The sequence below is a fragment of the Phodopus roborovskii genome, unplaced genomic scaffold (genome assembly GCF_943737965.1).
Source record: "Phodopus roborovskii unplaced genomic scaffold, PHOROB, whole genome shotgun sequence".
In the NCBI taxonomy this organism is placed as follows: domain Eukaryota; kingdom Metazoa; phylum Chordata; class Mammalia; order Rodentia; family Cricetidae; genus Phodopus; species Phodopus roborovskii.
The window spans coordinates 18,611,618-18,628,459 of NW_026126424.1; the positions used below are offsets into that span (position 1 = coordinate 18,611,618).

At 35.9% G+C, this 16,842-nt stretch overlaps 1 pseudogene; it reads left to right on the forward strand.

Moving 5' to 3' along the window:
• LOC127223007 (E3 ubiquitin-protein ligase Mdm2-like) overlaps positions 1 to 494 on the forward strand; it is a 69,262-nt pseudogene extending 68,768 nt beyond the window's left edge.
• The last annotated feature ends 16,348 nt before the right edge of the window (positions 495 to 16,842 follow it).

Consider the following 16,842-nt stretch of genomic DNA (forward strand, 5'->3'; position numbering starts at 1 on the left):
ACAAACGATTGTTTTTTCACCTCTTCTATAACTACTATAGTTTTTTTGTAAACCTTCCTTTCGTTTCGTAATTTCCATAGTTTCTGCATCACCAAAGACTATCTCCACTCTGAGATAAGCATGCTGATTGACAACCTACATCCTACACCCACAGCTACGAAAGAAAAAAATAGTCACTATTGTCTTGAGAAATATAAAAATGTCCCCGTTGTAACACAGATTCTCAGGAAGTGAGAGCTGAAGGATCAGCAAAGCAGAATGGCCAGCCACTAGAAAGTTCTTACTCTACCAATGCTCAGACCAAAGGGGTGATCCTGTCCTCAGACAACTTCCTCATATTTTATCCTCAGACTGCCTGCTACTCTGACTTCCTGTTTCAGACTGCTGACTCAGACTACCCTGAGCTCCTTTCTTCTCCCTCCTTATATTCCTCTCTGGGCCCAGCCATATGCCTTTCTGTCTCTACCACCCTAGTGTGGTGTAAAGATGTATGATTCCAAGTGCTGGGATCACTTCTGCAAGAGCTCTGATCTTCTTTTAGACTGGATCAATTTGGTACTGAAGAGAGATAAGGAGTCACATGGCAGAATGTGAATTAATATACATGGGTTAATTTAAGTTTTAAGAGCTTATTTGGAATAAACCCAAACTAAGTCTAAGCTTTCATAATTAATAAAAAGTCTTTCTGTCATTATTTGGGAACTAGCAGTCCAAAGAAAGTCTAACTAAAGATACATCAGACAATGGAGTAAGAAAAAAACTCCAATAATATAGTTGTTTAATTTTGTTTGACTCAGTTTTTTTTTTCATGTTGCTAATAGAGTCAAGTAGAAGAACGTTCTTAGTGTGTATTAATGTCATTCTTGGTCACCTACCATTAAGGATGTGATTTTCTAAAGTAGAACTCAATATTCCCTCTTCTAGAGGATGATTATCTATTTCCCAAAAATGATTTAGTGCATATCTAGCCATCATAATTCTCAGTAGAAACATAGATGGTAGTCTTAATGGTACCTAATTTTCTCTCTCTCTTTTTGCTTTTAGATTTCTGAACTCATTAGGGAACAATATAAAAATGCGGTATATTTGGCATAAGTCTTCTCCTTCATAGCTTATCTGAATAATCCTTCCTTGAGCTTTCAATATAGTCATCTGCTGTGCTATGAACGAATGACAAAGATAATATGGTGTGCCAGCAGATGGGCAAATATTTCAAGGAAATATCAAATTTACTAGTAATATTCAGGATATCACATAAAGTAAATGGCCACAGAGAATTTAATTCTACTGCCTTGAAGGAGTTCTATTTTTCTGAAGCATTCTACATTCCCTTTGGTGCATCTCAGATATATTTAATACTGAAGAGGAAATTTACAACTCATTCATGGCATTTTTTTTTTGTCTCTTCCCTTCTGTCATCTATTATTGAGGTTATCACTAGGTATAACATTCAGATTAATGTACGATTCTCACGTGTCATATAACAAATGTGTTAAATTCCCCATTTTAGGGTCATGCAGTTCTACAGTTGAGAATGTGATTTATATTTACTCCCTAAAGTGTAATATCTGTTTTTGCAGAGGGAACACTAGTCAGTTTTTATAGTAGAGGGAGGTTTTTGTCAAGGAGACATAAAAAGAATACCAGAATTCATACAATGTTTCATTTTGTAAGATTTTTGTTTGATATTTTCCAAAATAAAATAAAATAATAATGAATTGTCTTTTGCTAATAAGACAGGGATAAGCTTATATTGCCACTGAGCACTAGGATTAAGGGCTTATATTAATTACATTTTTGTGTAAATGCTGCTTTTATGAGCTAAGTTTCTCTAACCTGCATAGCAGATATTTTAGCAAATGAATACTTTTCTCAGCCCTTTTATTTTTCTTTTAATAAGTTTTCATGTTTCAATTTATATTAGAATTTTTTGTAAAAAAAATAAGTAGTTGACAGAAACTCAATAATTAAAATATGATGTTTCATAATTGGTTTTAATTTATAATACACAAAATATCAAAAACTTAATTAAAGTAAGAACTTGCTGTCAAATTCCTACATATGTCATTCAGGACTCAGACTTTTACAGCCCTAGACAATAGTCCCTTACTGAAATTCTTTGCTCTCTTCTTTGTGACACTGAACAATCCATGTAATTTCTTCATACTTCAGTTACCTTATTGTAAAATGAAGATTAATAATAGTATTTTTCTTGAACTCCATAGGGTGGCTGAAGGAAATAAATAGGATAATGATCTTAAAATCCTTGTCATAACACTCAGGATGTACAAACTACTTGATAAATGATCACTGTTAGTATTATTATCTCAAGCATAATATTTGTCATAGTTCTTTAATTTCAACACGAGTTTAAATAAAATGTATTTTATGACACATAACTGGGAATTGGTAGAGTCTTTCCTAGAATCAGAGAATTAAAGTTAGATATAAGTTAATTATTTATGAATATTAATTTCAAACAAACTGGGAGACCCTGGCCATTCTTCAAATAATCATCATTAGTTAAAACTAACACTGAAAAACACATGTTTTAATGATGATCTATGAAAATAAGACCTTATTATTTGCTGTGTTTTCCTTGAAGTTTACATGTTAGACTGTTGAGTACTCAAGTCCCAAATAAGTCATCTATATCACCTTGTCAAAACTCAAAAAACATGTTATGAAAAAAAGACTATGAAATGCTGTCTTGAAGATATGTCTTGAACATTTCAATCATGTATGCACACATGCATAAACCCTGCAGAGTAAAGTAAACTATGCACATACAAGTTGTAGTAGTTGAGAAGAAAATGTGTCAACAAGAATGGAAAGGTGACCTAGCCTGGATATGAGTAGCAAGATCTCAAGGGCAAAGCTTCAGAACTGCTTAAAAAGAGTGTGCTGAGCATGTCTTGTTAGAAACACAGACGCGCAAGTGTGCAAGTGTGTGCCTTTCTAAATGTGAGAATGTATTTAACAGAAATAATTTAGAATTTATATTACTTTTATTGCCTGAAATACGCCAGGAAAACCTCATTTACCTTGATAACTTGACAAAGTAAGCATAAGTTTTGTTTCTAATGTTAACTCTAAATTTACACATAAAACATCACAGAGTAAAACAGATCTATATATCTGTATTTGTAGCATATGTGATGCTAGAAAGAATTAAAAGGCCAAAGTAGAGGTCTTAAAATGGCTTACTGTGTATGACCAATTACACTAAGCATGACACCAAACCAAATGTGGACTTTGGGAAAAACACATTTACAAGTAAAAAAGAATTTCTGCAAAACTGCCCTGGCACATGGGCCTCTACACAAGGATGATAGGACATGTCTGATAAGTCCCTACAAATATAGAGACTCAATAAAAAATGGCAGCAAGATTTAAAAAGGAAAGAATGTGATTTGATAAGTTATAATCTTGGGATATTTAAACAGTTATAGCCTGGAAGGAAACGAAAGAGCAAAAATGAAAAAAAAAATATATTGTGAGGAAAGGAGAACTCCCATTCACAAAATAATGGTACCATCTTGAAAGGAATAAACAAGCTCTCATCATTAAATCCACTACATGACAGAGTACACTTTGAAAACTATAGCCCAGATTAGAGGGCATGGTTGAGCCGCATGGCCACTTATCACTTAATGTTTGGGTTAGGGTATCTAATGGGGAAGAAATTCTGCAGAACTCCTCTGGCTCATGGTTTTGTGACTAAAGGATGTTATGTCACGTACATAACTAGGAAACAAAAGGCTATTTTGAGGAATTCATGTAATTTAATTTGGCTCTGGGTATTCAACATCATGATTCTCTGCAAAACATGAGGTTATAAGCATCCTTTAGTGGGGAACATGAATGAGGCACTTTTCTGGGAATATCAGACAAGAGTTTCCACTTTAGGCAAACATCACATTTTATGAATGACCACATTTTTTGAATGGGAAGACTAAACAATATTCTACAACTATCTATGAAGGCTCAGTTCTAGGCTGTAATATTGAAGATACTAGAGAGAAATGGAGTATTCAGGACAGAAATTAAAGGTGAAGCCATTAAGGAAGAAATATCAAGTTCATTTTTTTTCTAATTTTTTATTTTACATATCAATCCCAGATCCCTCTCTCTCCCTCCCTATTTCCTCTCTCCCACCCTACCATCCCCCCCGAACACACTCCACTCCCATCTCCCTCCCCCCACTCCATATGTACGGTGATGCCTTCCAGAAGAGTTCATCTAAATCTGTCAAGTCATTTGGAGTAGGGACTAGGCATTCTCTCCTGACTCTAGGTTAAGGGAGTATCCATCCATGGGAAATGTGCTCCCAAAATCCTTTTGTGCACCAGGGATACATCCTGGTTCCATTGTCAGAGGACCCTTAAGACTGCCCAGGCCTTCTAACTGAGATCCATGTCCAGGGGATCTGAGTGAGTCCCATGCTGGATTCCCAGCTATCAGCCTTGGGGGCCCATTAGCTCCTCCTTGTTCAGGTCAGCTGTCTCTGTGTTTCTGTAGCCTGATCTTATCATTCCTCACTGCATCTGGATTCCAGTTTGGCTCAGTGTTTATTTGTGGGTATCTCTTTCTGTTTCCATGAGCTACTAGATGAGGGCTTTATGATGGTGGATAAGTTAGTTGTCAATCTCATTATCAGGGAAGGGAATTTATGGGAGCCTTTCCACTCTGTTCAAAATGTTAGTTGGGGTCAGCTTTGTAGGTCTCTGGACATCTCTCTAGATTCAGTTTTCTTGTCAAAAGTATAATGGCTCCCTCCTTTATTCTCTCTCTCTCTCTCTCTCTCTCTCTCTCTCTCTCTCTCTCTCTTTCTCTCTCTCTCTACTCTATTCCTCCCCGACTCTGACTCAATCTTCTTAGTCCCATGTGTTTACCTCTTCTCCCCTTCTGTTTCTCCTAGCTCCCTCTATACTTGCTGTATCCCCCCCACTCAGCAGATCTTGTTCTTTTCCCCTTCTGTGAAGGACCTCATAGGAATCTCATGGAATCCTCCTTGTATCCTAGTTTCTATGGCATTGTGAACTATAGGCTGGTGATCCTTTGCTTTATGTCCAAAATTCTTATATGAGTGAGTACATACCATGTATATCTTTTTGTTATTGGATTACCTTATTCAGGATGGGCTCTTCAAGTTCCATCCATTTGCCAGTGAATTTCAAGATTCCATTGTTTTTTTTTTTTTTTTTTTTTTTTCTGCAGAGTTGTATTCCATTGTGTAAATGTGCCACATCTTCTTTATCCATTCTTCAGTTTAGGGGCATCTAGGTTGATTCCACGATCTTGCTTTACAAATAATACTAATATGGACATAGTTGAGCACATGTCTTTGTTGCCTGGATGTGGATTATTTGTGAATATGCCTAAGAACGGGATTGCTGGGTCCTGTGGTAGACTGATTCCCATTTTCCTGAGGAAACCTCCATACTGATATCCAAATGACTGTACATGTTTGCACTCACACCAGCAGTGGAGGAGTGATATCCTTTCTCCACATCCTCTCCAGCATAAGTTGTCATTTTTATGCTACTTTTAGCCATTCTGTCAGTAGTAAGTTGTTATCTCAGTGTAGTGAGATATTCACTTTTTCTGCTTCTGTGGCCCAGACCACGCCCATTTGGGGTGGAGCCATGGGTAGAAGTGACTTGTGGAACTAGATCTGAGGAATAACCAGGGAATGCTCTCTTGCTGGCTGGACATGGAGAGGAGACCATCCAGTGACAGTTGTTCATCTGTCTAGGTTGTAAGTCAATTCTCCCTAAATCAACACCTATTTGGCCTATTTGTTTATCCTGATTCTTATTAAACTGCATACCTCAGAGTTGTTTTGATTTGCATTTCTCTAATAGCTAAGGATGTTTAGCACTTTCTTAAGCGTCTTTCAGACTTTTTGATTTCCTCTATTGAGAATTCTCTATTCAGTTCTATACCCCCATTTCTTAATGGGGTTAGTTGGTGTTTTGTTGACTAGTTTCTTGAGTTATTTGTATATTTTGGAGATCAGCCCTTTGTCAGGTATAGCATTAGTGAAAATCTTTTCCCAGTCTGTGGGCTGCCATTTGGTCTTGTCAACTGTGTCTTTTGCCTTATAGAAGATTCTAAGTTTGAAGAGGTCCCATTTTTTTAATTGTCGATCTAAGCGTCTGTTCTAATGGAGTTATGTCCAGGAAGTGGTCTCCTGTACAAATTTCTTCAAGGGTACCTCCCACTTTCTCTTCTAAGAGGTTCAGTATGGCTGGATTTATGTTGAGGTCTTTGATCAAGTCCATTTGGACTTGAGTTTGTGCATGGCGATAGATAGACAAGACATGGGTCTACCTGCAGTCTTCTATGCACTATCATCCAGTTATGCTAGCACCATTTGTTAAGATGCATTCCTCCTTCAATTGTATACTTTTAGCTGTTTTGTCAAAAATCAGGTGTTCGTAGGTGTGTGGCTTAATGTCAGGATTTTTGATTAGATTCCATTGGTCTCCTGTCTATTTTTGTGCCAATATCAGGCTGTTTTCAGGATTTTAGCTCTGTTGTAGAGCTTAAAGTCGGGGATGGTGATGCCTCCTGAAGTTCTTTTATTGTATAGGGTTGTTTTGGCTATCCTGGGTCTTTGTTTTTCCATATAAAGTTGATTATTATCCTTTCAAGGTCAGTGAAGAATTGTGGTGGGATTTTAATGGGGATTGCATTGAATCTGTAGATTGCTTTTGGCAAGATTGCCGTTTTTACTATGTTTATCCTACCTATCCAAGAGCATGGGAGATATTTCCATTTTCTGGTATCTTCTTTCATTTCTTTCTATAAAGCCACAGAATTCTTATTATATAGGTCTTTCAATTGTTTGGTAAGCATTACCCCAAAATATTTATGGTGTTTGTGTCTATTGTGAAGGGTGACGTTTATTTCTACTCAGCCTCTTTGTCGTCTGAATAAAGTAAGGCTACTGATTTTTTTTGAGTTTATCTTGTATCCTGCTAGTTTGCTGAAGGTGTTTATCAGCTGTAGGAGTTCCCTGGTAGAGTTTTTTGGGTCGCTTATGTAAACTATCATATCATCTGCAAATAGTGACAGTTTGACTTTTTCCTTTCTATTGTGTATCCCTTGATTTCCTTTTGTTGTCTTATTGCTTTAGCTAGAACTTCAAGTACAAAATTGAAGATATATATATATATATATATAGTGAGAGGGCAGCCATGTTTTGTTCCTGATTTTAGAAGAATTGCCTTAAGCTTCTCTCCATTCAGTTTGATGTTCGCTGTTTGTTTACTGTATATTGCTTTTATTATGTTTAGGTATGTTCCTATTATCTATGATATCTCCAAGACCTTTATCAAGAAAGGGCATTGAATTTTGTCAAAGGCATTTTGAGCATCTAATGAGATTATCATGTAGAATTTCTTTTTCAGTTTGTTCATATGGTGGATCATGTTGATAGATTGGCATATGTTAAACCATGCCTGCAACCCAGGGATGAGGCCTACTTGGTCATGATGGATGATTTCTCTGATGTGTCCTTGGATATGGTTTGTCAATATTTTATTGAATTTTTTTTTTGCATCAATGTTCATGAGGAATATTGATCTATAGTTTTCTTTCTTAGTTGTGTCTTTGTGTGGCTTGGGTACCAAGGTGATTGTGGCCTCCTAAAAAAAGTTTGTTAATGAATCTTCTGTTTCCATTGTGTGCAAGTATTTGCCCTTCATTGCATTTCTTGCAGAATTCTGCAAGGAAACTGTCTGTCCCTGGTCGTTTTCTTTTTTTTTTTTTTTTTTTGGTTGGGAGGGTCCTGATGACGGCTTCTATTTCATTAAGGGATATTTGTCAATTTACGTTGCTTAATGTTCTTGATTTAATTTTGTTAAGTGGCAGTTATCCAGAAATTTGTCTGTTTCCTTTGAATTTTCAAATTTGTGGAGTACAGGTTTTGAAAGTGTGACCTGAAAATTGTCTGGATTTCCTCAGTATTTGTTGTTATGTCCCATTTTCATTTCTGATTTTGTTAATTTGCTTGTTCTCTGTCTGCTTTTTGGTTAGTTTGGATAAAGTTTGTCTATCTTGTTGATTTCTCAAAAAAACAACTTTTTGTTGCTTTGATTTTTTTGTATTTTTTTTTTTTTTTTTTTTTGGTTTCTACTTTATTGATTTCAGCCCTCAAATTGATTATTTCTTGCTGTCTACTCCTCCAGAGTGAGTTTGCTTATTTTCGTTCTAAGGCTTTCGGTTGTGCTGTTAATTCTTTAATGTGACTATCCTCTATTTTCTTCATATGGACACTTAGTGCAATGAATTTCCCTTGTAGCACTGCTTTCAAGGTTTCCCATAAGTCAGGTATACTGTGTTCTTATTCTCATTGAATTTTAGGAAGTCCTTAATTTCTTTTATTTCTTCTTTGACACAGGTATAGTGCAATTGCGCATTGTTCAGTTTCCATGAGTTTTATGGTTTCTGCGATTTGTTTTGATGTTGAATTCCAACTTTAAAGCATGGTGCCCTACCTAGCCTTCTGTCCCAGTGCTCTGGTTGATCACTGAACAGAGGGCAGATCCAACAATCCAGCCACCTTTGGGGTACTTTCTGGAACTGCTCTTAGCACACTAGACTCGCCTGTCCATGCAGGGATACTCTGTCTGATCTCTGAACCCCACCTCTGGTCCTCTGCCAGAGCTCTGGGCCCTGTTCAGAGATCAGCCTACCCCTGTAGGACCATCCTGATTCCCTGCCTGCCAGATGTTTGACCCTCATGTTTGACCTCTGCTGGAGCCTGATATTTGACCCACATTGCCAGGCCCTACCTGAGGAGAGACCTCCTAGAGAGCTTGAACCACCCAGAGCTACAGACCTCTAATTTCTGACTCACCTAAGCCCACCTGGAGAGTAGCATAGAGTAAGAGAGAGTCCACACCTGTACCCATTGGAAGAATATATATATATATATATATATATATATATATATATATATATACACACATTCATTCATTCATGTGATTTTATATATATATATTGGAAACCCTCAAAAATTTTTCCTTCTATATCAAAGTTTCCATTGATGTTGACTCTATTCAGGTCTGGTGTTTGCAGCCATTTCAAGGAGAGGTTTTGATTTTTCTGTTGTCTCCTCTTCTGTTGTGCTTCTTGGGCTGTAGTTGCAGAGCTGTGATGTAATGTGTACTTCTGGACTCAGCTATTTATGATCTGTTGATTTCTTCATTTGTGGATTTTATATGATGGTCTCTATATTCTGGAAGGAACAAGTTCATTTTTGTTTGTTTGCTTTGTGAAACAGTGTTTTCTTTGTAGCCCTGGCTATCTGGAAACTCGCTATGAAGACCAGGTTTGTCTTGATCTCACAGAGATTCACTTGTCTCTGCCTCCTGAATGTTTGGATTTAAGGTCTGTGCCTCCACCACCCTGCAGGAAAAAGTTCTTTTATGAGAGGTGGTAGCTACAATTCTTTGTGAGTGTAAGGATAAGATTTGGAATGTAGTAAGGAATTATGCTTGTCTGGCAAAGAGACAGCAGTAGATTCCTTTCTAAGGCCTAGGACCACAGTAGGTCAGGAAGGTAGTCAGGTTCCCAGTACCTGGCATTTCCCTAATCATTAATTATCCTTCATTCATTGATATTGTTTTAAACTTTAGGTTTCAACTCTGAGAACTCATTAAAAAACTAATTCAAATTTGTGGTTTTGTTCTTCTATTTAACAATGCTTTATCTTATTATAAATTATTGACACAAAGCCTTCATTAACTTAAGTAACTTTCGTTTTTGTTTAAACTCTCCATTTAAATTAATTTTCATGTAATGAATATCTCTTTTCCTTGTGTCTTACTATTTACAAAATCATAAAACATGGGTTTCTAATTACACAACTGTATTTTAAATGAAAACCAAAATCTCTGAAGTATGTACACTATCTAAACTGTAATAATCATGACTAAAGGCAAAACATCAATATACACTCATAGGGATGAATTGTCATCAGGAATAATAAAATAGAGTTTCTATTTATAGTGTGACGGAAACATTAGGACCATCTCTAACTCCTAAGATGTCTTTGCATGTCTCTAAACAAGCAATCTTTTCCAAAGGGCTATATTTTACTTTGTAAATTTTTTTTCAAGTTACATGAAAACAATTATAAATATCGTAACAAGGAAGTTATAGAATATGTGACATGACTAAAAGAAAATCATTAACATTTAATTAGCTTTATGCTCTTTGTACAAAGTTCCTACCTAAGAACAAGGTGAGTGTTACTATACTGGCTAAGTTTGGGATTTTTTTGACTTTTGTTTTTTGTTTTTTTTTCACAGATAGGAAAGATGGGGGCAGAAAGAAGAGTATATAATGTTAAGCAGGATTGGGAGTTGTGGCTGAAGGCATTCTGTTGGTTATAGAAGAGTCATTTGATATTCTGTGATTTGAACATAGGTAAAATTTTAAATTGAGTATTTGGGGTAAGTTAACAGTTTTATATAAGGAAACTGATGAAAAAGGTCAGCTGCCAGAGAAAGGGCAACTCACTGTTGTGGAGAAACTAAAAATCTGGCTACTTGTCCAGATCCAGGAATACACAGAGAGGGAAAACTTCAGAGGATGGTGCTGCACTCATGCTGTGTGCTCTCTCCTATTGTCAGAAGTGGAAGCAAATGGGTGGGAGTGGTAAGGGAGCTAGATCCCGTAGTTCTGAGGTAGCATTTTTCTTTCTATTCATAGTCTTGAGTTGCCTATGTGGAGACTGGAAGACAATGCACTCCATGAAGAAGGACATTGGCAGAAAAGCCAAATTATAGGTTCAGAGAAATGTAAGGTGTGTGAAATATTAGTTCTTATTGAAGAAAAGAAGCTCTCTGAAGGAAAGTAATCTTTTGTCCTCCCAATGTAAGAGGTGGAAGCAACTACTATTTTCTGGTCTTTTGATTTTTTATTACAATCACTAGCTTGAAAGAGGGACTGTGAGGGACAAACAGATCAGAAAGGAAGACAAATGGCAAGTGAGCACAGATTTCTTGACATTGTAAAGAAAAAAATCTTGAGTAACAAATACATAGACAGCCAGGAAGTATACTAATTATGGGTCTAGTCAATTGAAGAGGTTTGGAAAAGGAATAAAATCAAATTTTATGTATTCATTACTTTTTTTTCATTACTTTCAAGCTTCATTTGGAATTGTGGGATAGTCACAGTGATAGATTGATAATGGACTCAGAGGATCCCTAGAACAAGGATCTCTGAGGGGGAAAAAAAAACAAAACAAACCAGAATTGGTTGTTGGTTTATCACCAGTGAGATGAACAGAGGTACTTGGTAGATATATTGGAATATTCACCAGTTAAAAATAAGAGTGGAGTATGATTGAAAAGCGCTGGCAGGTGAAATCTTCCTGATAGGAGAAAGAAGTAAAAACTACCCTTGTCTAGAGGCTATTGAGGCAAAAAGGAAAGAGGTTGGGGTGAGGTATGTGTTTGATACAGGGGCATGAAGCCACCATTAACACTTCCTGCTAATGATAAGGGATTCCCTCACAGAGTTCTTCATTATGACTTATACCTCAAAATCATCCTGGTCCAAAAATGAGTCTGGACACCTCAGTGACAATAGGGCACTAGCCACACACAAGGTGATTGATTTCAACAGTAACTTTCTATCATAGCATCAAATGCCAAGTTTGAGAAGGACAAGGGGAAATGGGAGTTTGAGAGAAAGGCATTGGATGCAATTGTCCTTTTGATAAAATACATAGTAATGCTACAAGTTTTATGGTAGAGTTCAGAAGCAAGATCTTTGATCTCTCCAGACAAAGCACTGTATTTTAAACATTTTTCATGCAAGGTGGAGGACCTTTACCATGAGGAAATGGACATGATTTACAAGAGATCCATCTTACATGACAGAAAGAGGGTTGTGACATGGGTCTACTCTACTGAAAGTAAAGTACTACTGATGAACATGTGACCACAGTCAATCTGCCTGATGCACAAGTATCAGTTAAGCTGGGAATGTTTCCAATCCTGCTCAAAATATCTGATTAGCGTCCCCATAACTAGAAGACCTGAGTTTTCTCTCATGCCAGCAACAGCATTCTTTCTCTGCTTCTTAGTTGAATTAATGCTGCTGCTGCTGCTGCCATACCTCCCATTGTAAAGGAGTGTGTTCTTTTAAATCATGAGTTAAATGAAGCCTTTCTTTCCTTTGGTTGTTTTTTGTTGTGTTAGATCACATGCCTTCTAACTTTCTCTTGCTCAGAAAACAGGTCATGCCCCGTAACTCTTGCATCTAATCTATTTCTCTCTAGGAATATTTTTTCCTTCATGTTTCAGCTGTGTTCAAGAATAGTACTCCCCTTCCCATGGCTACATGATGAGCTTATGTTCTTTCTATCTTCCTTCTTTCCTTCATTTCTTCTTCCTTCCTTCCTTTTTTTTTTTTTTTTTTTTTTTTTTATTTTTTTTTTTGTTGTTGTTTAAATTTGAAACAAGATTGCTTTACATGTCAATCAAGAATCCCAGTTCCCTCACCCTGCCATCCTCTCCTGTTCCCCACCACCAACCCCCATCCCATCCTTTTCTGCTCCCCAGGGAGGGTGAGGCCTTCCATGAGAAGTCTTCAAAGTCTGTCATTTCATTTGGCAGAGGCTAGGCCTTCCCCCATGTGTCTAGGCTGAGAGAGTATACTTCTATTTGGAATGGGCTCTCAAAGTCCATTCCTATACTAAGGATAAATACTGATCCACTACCAGAGACCCAATAGAGTGCCCAGTCCTTCTAACTAACACCCACATTTAGAGGGCCTGGGTCAGTCCTATGCTGGTTCCCCAGCTACCATACTGGAGCCCACGAGCTCCCCCTTTTTCAGGTCTGCTGTCTCTGTGGGTTTCTGTAGTTTTTGTCCTGACCCCTTTGCTCATCACTCCTCCCTGTCTGCAACTGTATTGCAGAAGTTCTACTACGTTTTTAGCTGTAGGTGCCAGAATTTGTTTCTTCCATGACAGGAATCACATAGGCTGTACCAGACTAAATCATGAGCTGTGCAACTTACAAAGCTATGAATATGCCTGGGCTCTGGTAATCTGGACTCTTTTCTCTCAGGGTTCCTTCCAGAATGTGTCTGGCTGGTACTTCCTCTACTTTATCACTTCAAACTATCTCTAGTAACAAGTTTCTTCTCTAGGTTATACAAGGAACTGTTCTAGCTCTCACTACAAGGTCTCATCATACTCTTTCTGATAATGGTACTATTTCTTTCAACATATTTTCCCAATAATGGCTCAATCACAGTCAACCATGGTCTCAAGGCACTCTTTCCTAATGAAGATCATTTGGCAGGTAATTTTGTGTCTTCTCCTTTCTCAAATCAACTTGTTGCATTTAACCTGGATTTTTCTTATAACCATTTAATGTATGTTCACAATTTTTCACAAAATTCATGCAAAATACATTAAAAAGTAAACATTGTTAAATGTGTCCTTAAATATATCATGCATGCCCTTTAAAAATTTGTGCTACTATATTTATTAATATGAATTGCTAACACTTTTAATCTGTATAATTAAATAATAATGAATATTTTTAAAATCACAATAAAATAAAATAAGACTGTAAGGCAATTAAAAAAAACAAACTAGTTTCAAAAGCAATGCACTTAGCATACTTGAAAAATATATATGTGATCTCCATATGTAACAGTTTGCCCTGCTGTATATAGGAAAGGAATGAGGATGAATTGACTATAGAATGGAGAAGGTATGGTTTTCAATCTTCATTTCAAATCCTACTTCAGTTGATGTTTTTTCTAGACATCACGTAATAGGAATTTTAACTTCAAATTAATTCATCATTTAGAAATAAATTAATCTCACAGGTGAAGCACTGTGTCTTTAAAATGCATATTTTATCATATTTTCTATGTGATTTGATAGTTAGTCCCTTAAAATGCAAATGTAGACCACCATACATTAACAGATAAAAGAGATAATTGAGAATTGGTCAAATGAGGAATAAATATTAAAATTTCACACATCCTCTTCCAGAAATTTTAGTAAAATTATTGCTCACACTTGTCCCATCTTCCAAAAAATACTGATACACTATGAAATCATAAGCTTTATGATGACAATGTATTGAACACAGCTAAATCTTTTAAAATAAAAGGTATATGTATTTTCCAATATCTTTGAGAAATGCATTTTAATTTTTAGTATTTTAGACTTGTTTGGTAAATATCTCCCTAGATAGTTTATGTCCTTTGAAGCTACTGTAAAATTAAAATAAATTATCCTCCTAATTAATTTTTAGATTCTTTGTTGATATTACATAAAATATATATTAGTAAATTATTTTTCTTCTATTCTACCTCTGTTCTTGACACATTTATTAAATCTTATGTATCTCTGTGTGTCTATATTCATTAAGTTGTAATTATTTTTTCATGTAATCATTCATCTTGTCCTGGAGAGATGGCTTGGCAGTTATGAGGTTTTGATGCTCTTCCAGGAGATCCTAGTTAAGTTCTGTATACCCCAGTTAGAAGGCGCACAACCATCGAGACCTTAGGCACATAACGTAGATTATTTCACCTGCATATAACATGAAAGCCTCCTTTCTGTTTTCTAGTTTCCTTGACAGCAAGAAATAAATAAATAAATAAATAAAAATAAAACATAATACTATGGTGAGCTGCCGAGTACAATAAACTAAACAATGTTTAGAAACCTAGCCAGCCTTCTGAAATCAGGTAGGCCATAGGTCTTAGGAGGGAATCTACTACTGCCACTGTATTACTCTAGTATAATTTCTAACTACATTCTGTATCATGTTCTCATACTCACAGACAAATGTGGCTACCACCCTGGTCAAAGAAGTTTCTTTTACAACAAATAGAGACCATCATAACAAACTAATGCAGGGATCAGCAGATAATAGGAGGTTCAGCAAAAATTTATGCATTTACATCACAGATTCTTCATCTATGGTGATAATGAAGAGGGGCCAGAAGGGTTATAAGACCCAGAATATCAAGAAGCCTGCTCTAAAACAGACTTTCTTAGATATGGCTTCTGAATAATAACAACATCTACAGACATGTTAATGCTGCAGGGGAGAAATTCCAAGGAATATTACCCATGGAAATGGAAATACAGGCAGCTGATGACTGCTGTGAAAGGGAAAATTAGTGTCTACTAAAGAGGCTCTGTTTGTTGTCCAATGTATAGTAGACATCCAGGAAAACTTATCCGCACAAACAAAAAAATTCAGGAAAGCTTCAGCATGTTGTATTGCTATATTTGTACACACACACACACACACACACACACACACACACACACACACTTAACAATAGTAATTGTGAACAGTAAGTCTGTCATATGGATAGATGGATGGGGATGGGGAGAGGCTGGGGAGAGAACAGGGAAGAAGAAAATAGTGTAAATATATTACACTTAAAATGTATAAACTGGAAAAATAATTTAAAATTCACTTGTATTTTCCATGTTGTGCGAGAGAAACATAAAACTCTAACAAATGCAGGAACAGCTACTTCTCAAGAAAATGTTAACTTTGTAGTACTGATAACTTATCACACAGCTAAAGCTAAATATGCATGTTTTTTATAGTTTGTTTAATCTTTTCTATAAATTTTAACACTGCTGCAGGCAAAGTAGTAAGAGGCTGAGAATTTTTCTTTCACCAGTTCTGCCCAAGCTAAATAAGACTATTGCATTTCAGTCATGTTAACATTTTAGTCTGTCCAGAATATAAAGATTTTAGGTTTTTGTTTTGTAATCATAAAATGATGTTAGATTTTTCCAGATGCTTTTCCCATGGTGATTGGGATACACATCTCTGGCCTTTCCCTTTTTTTTATCCCCGTTAAGTAATTGTATTATTTACACTGATATTTTGGGTGTTGCTATTATTATTTTTTTTTCAAAATAATATTTCTTTGTGTGACAACCCAGGCTGTCTTAGAACTCGCTTTGTAGATGAGGCTGGCCTCTAACTTAAAGAGATCCACCTGCCACACACACACACACACACACACACACACACACACACACACACACACACACACACACAAAAGATGAACATTGTCTCCATAGAACAATTTAACTTCCTGTTTGTCAGTTAATATAATCATATTGGTACTTGAATCTTAATTGGTTAATATTTGGTTGAAGCTTTTTGTATTTTAATATGAGCTATCAATATATAAATTTATTGCTGTGTTTTTACCTAGAATCAGAGATTTTTTAAGTGAATCCAGTGTTTTCTTCTATTTACTAAAAGATTGTAGTGATTTCATCTTTAAATGTTTGATATGTTAATGAATGGAGATATTTAGTGTTATTATGTTAGTATGCAACATCAATGAATTTGTGTATGCCTGGGTAGAATGTTGTAGAATCATTAGCAAGCTTTTTACATTTCAAATGTAAAGAAGTCAAGTAATCATTTAACTCTATATTTTAGAGATTTGAGTCTAACAATAACCTGACAATAACATATTAATAGGATAGTAACTTATGGATTTATAAATGTGCAAAAATAAAAATCACATAAAACATGAAATTAAAAACATGAATAATTGATATTCGAATTATTTTCTCATAGGAAAAAAGGTTATAGATATACATTATAAACAGTTATAAAAGAAAGTTACCAATTTTTAAGTTGCATTCATGAGTAGAAAGGAATTCTGTTTTGAGTTCCTAGATGGACAGGGTAAAATAAAGGGAGGGTAAGAACAAAACTGCACTATATGCAAAATCTGTCATGCTATAAGTAAAATAATTCAAGTAGCAATCTTCAGATAATGAAATGACAAATCTCC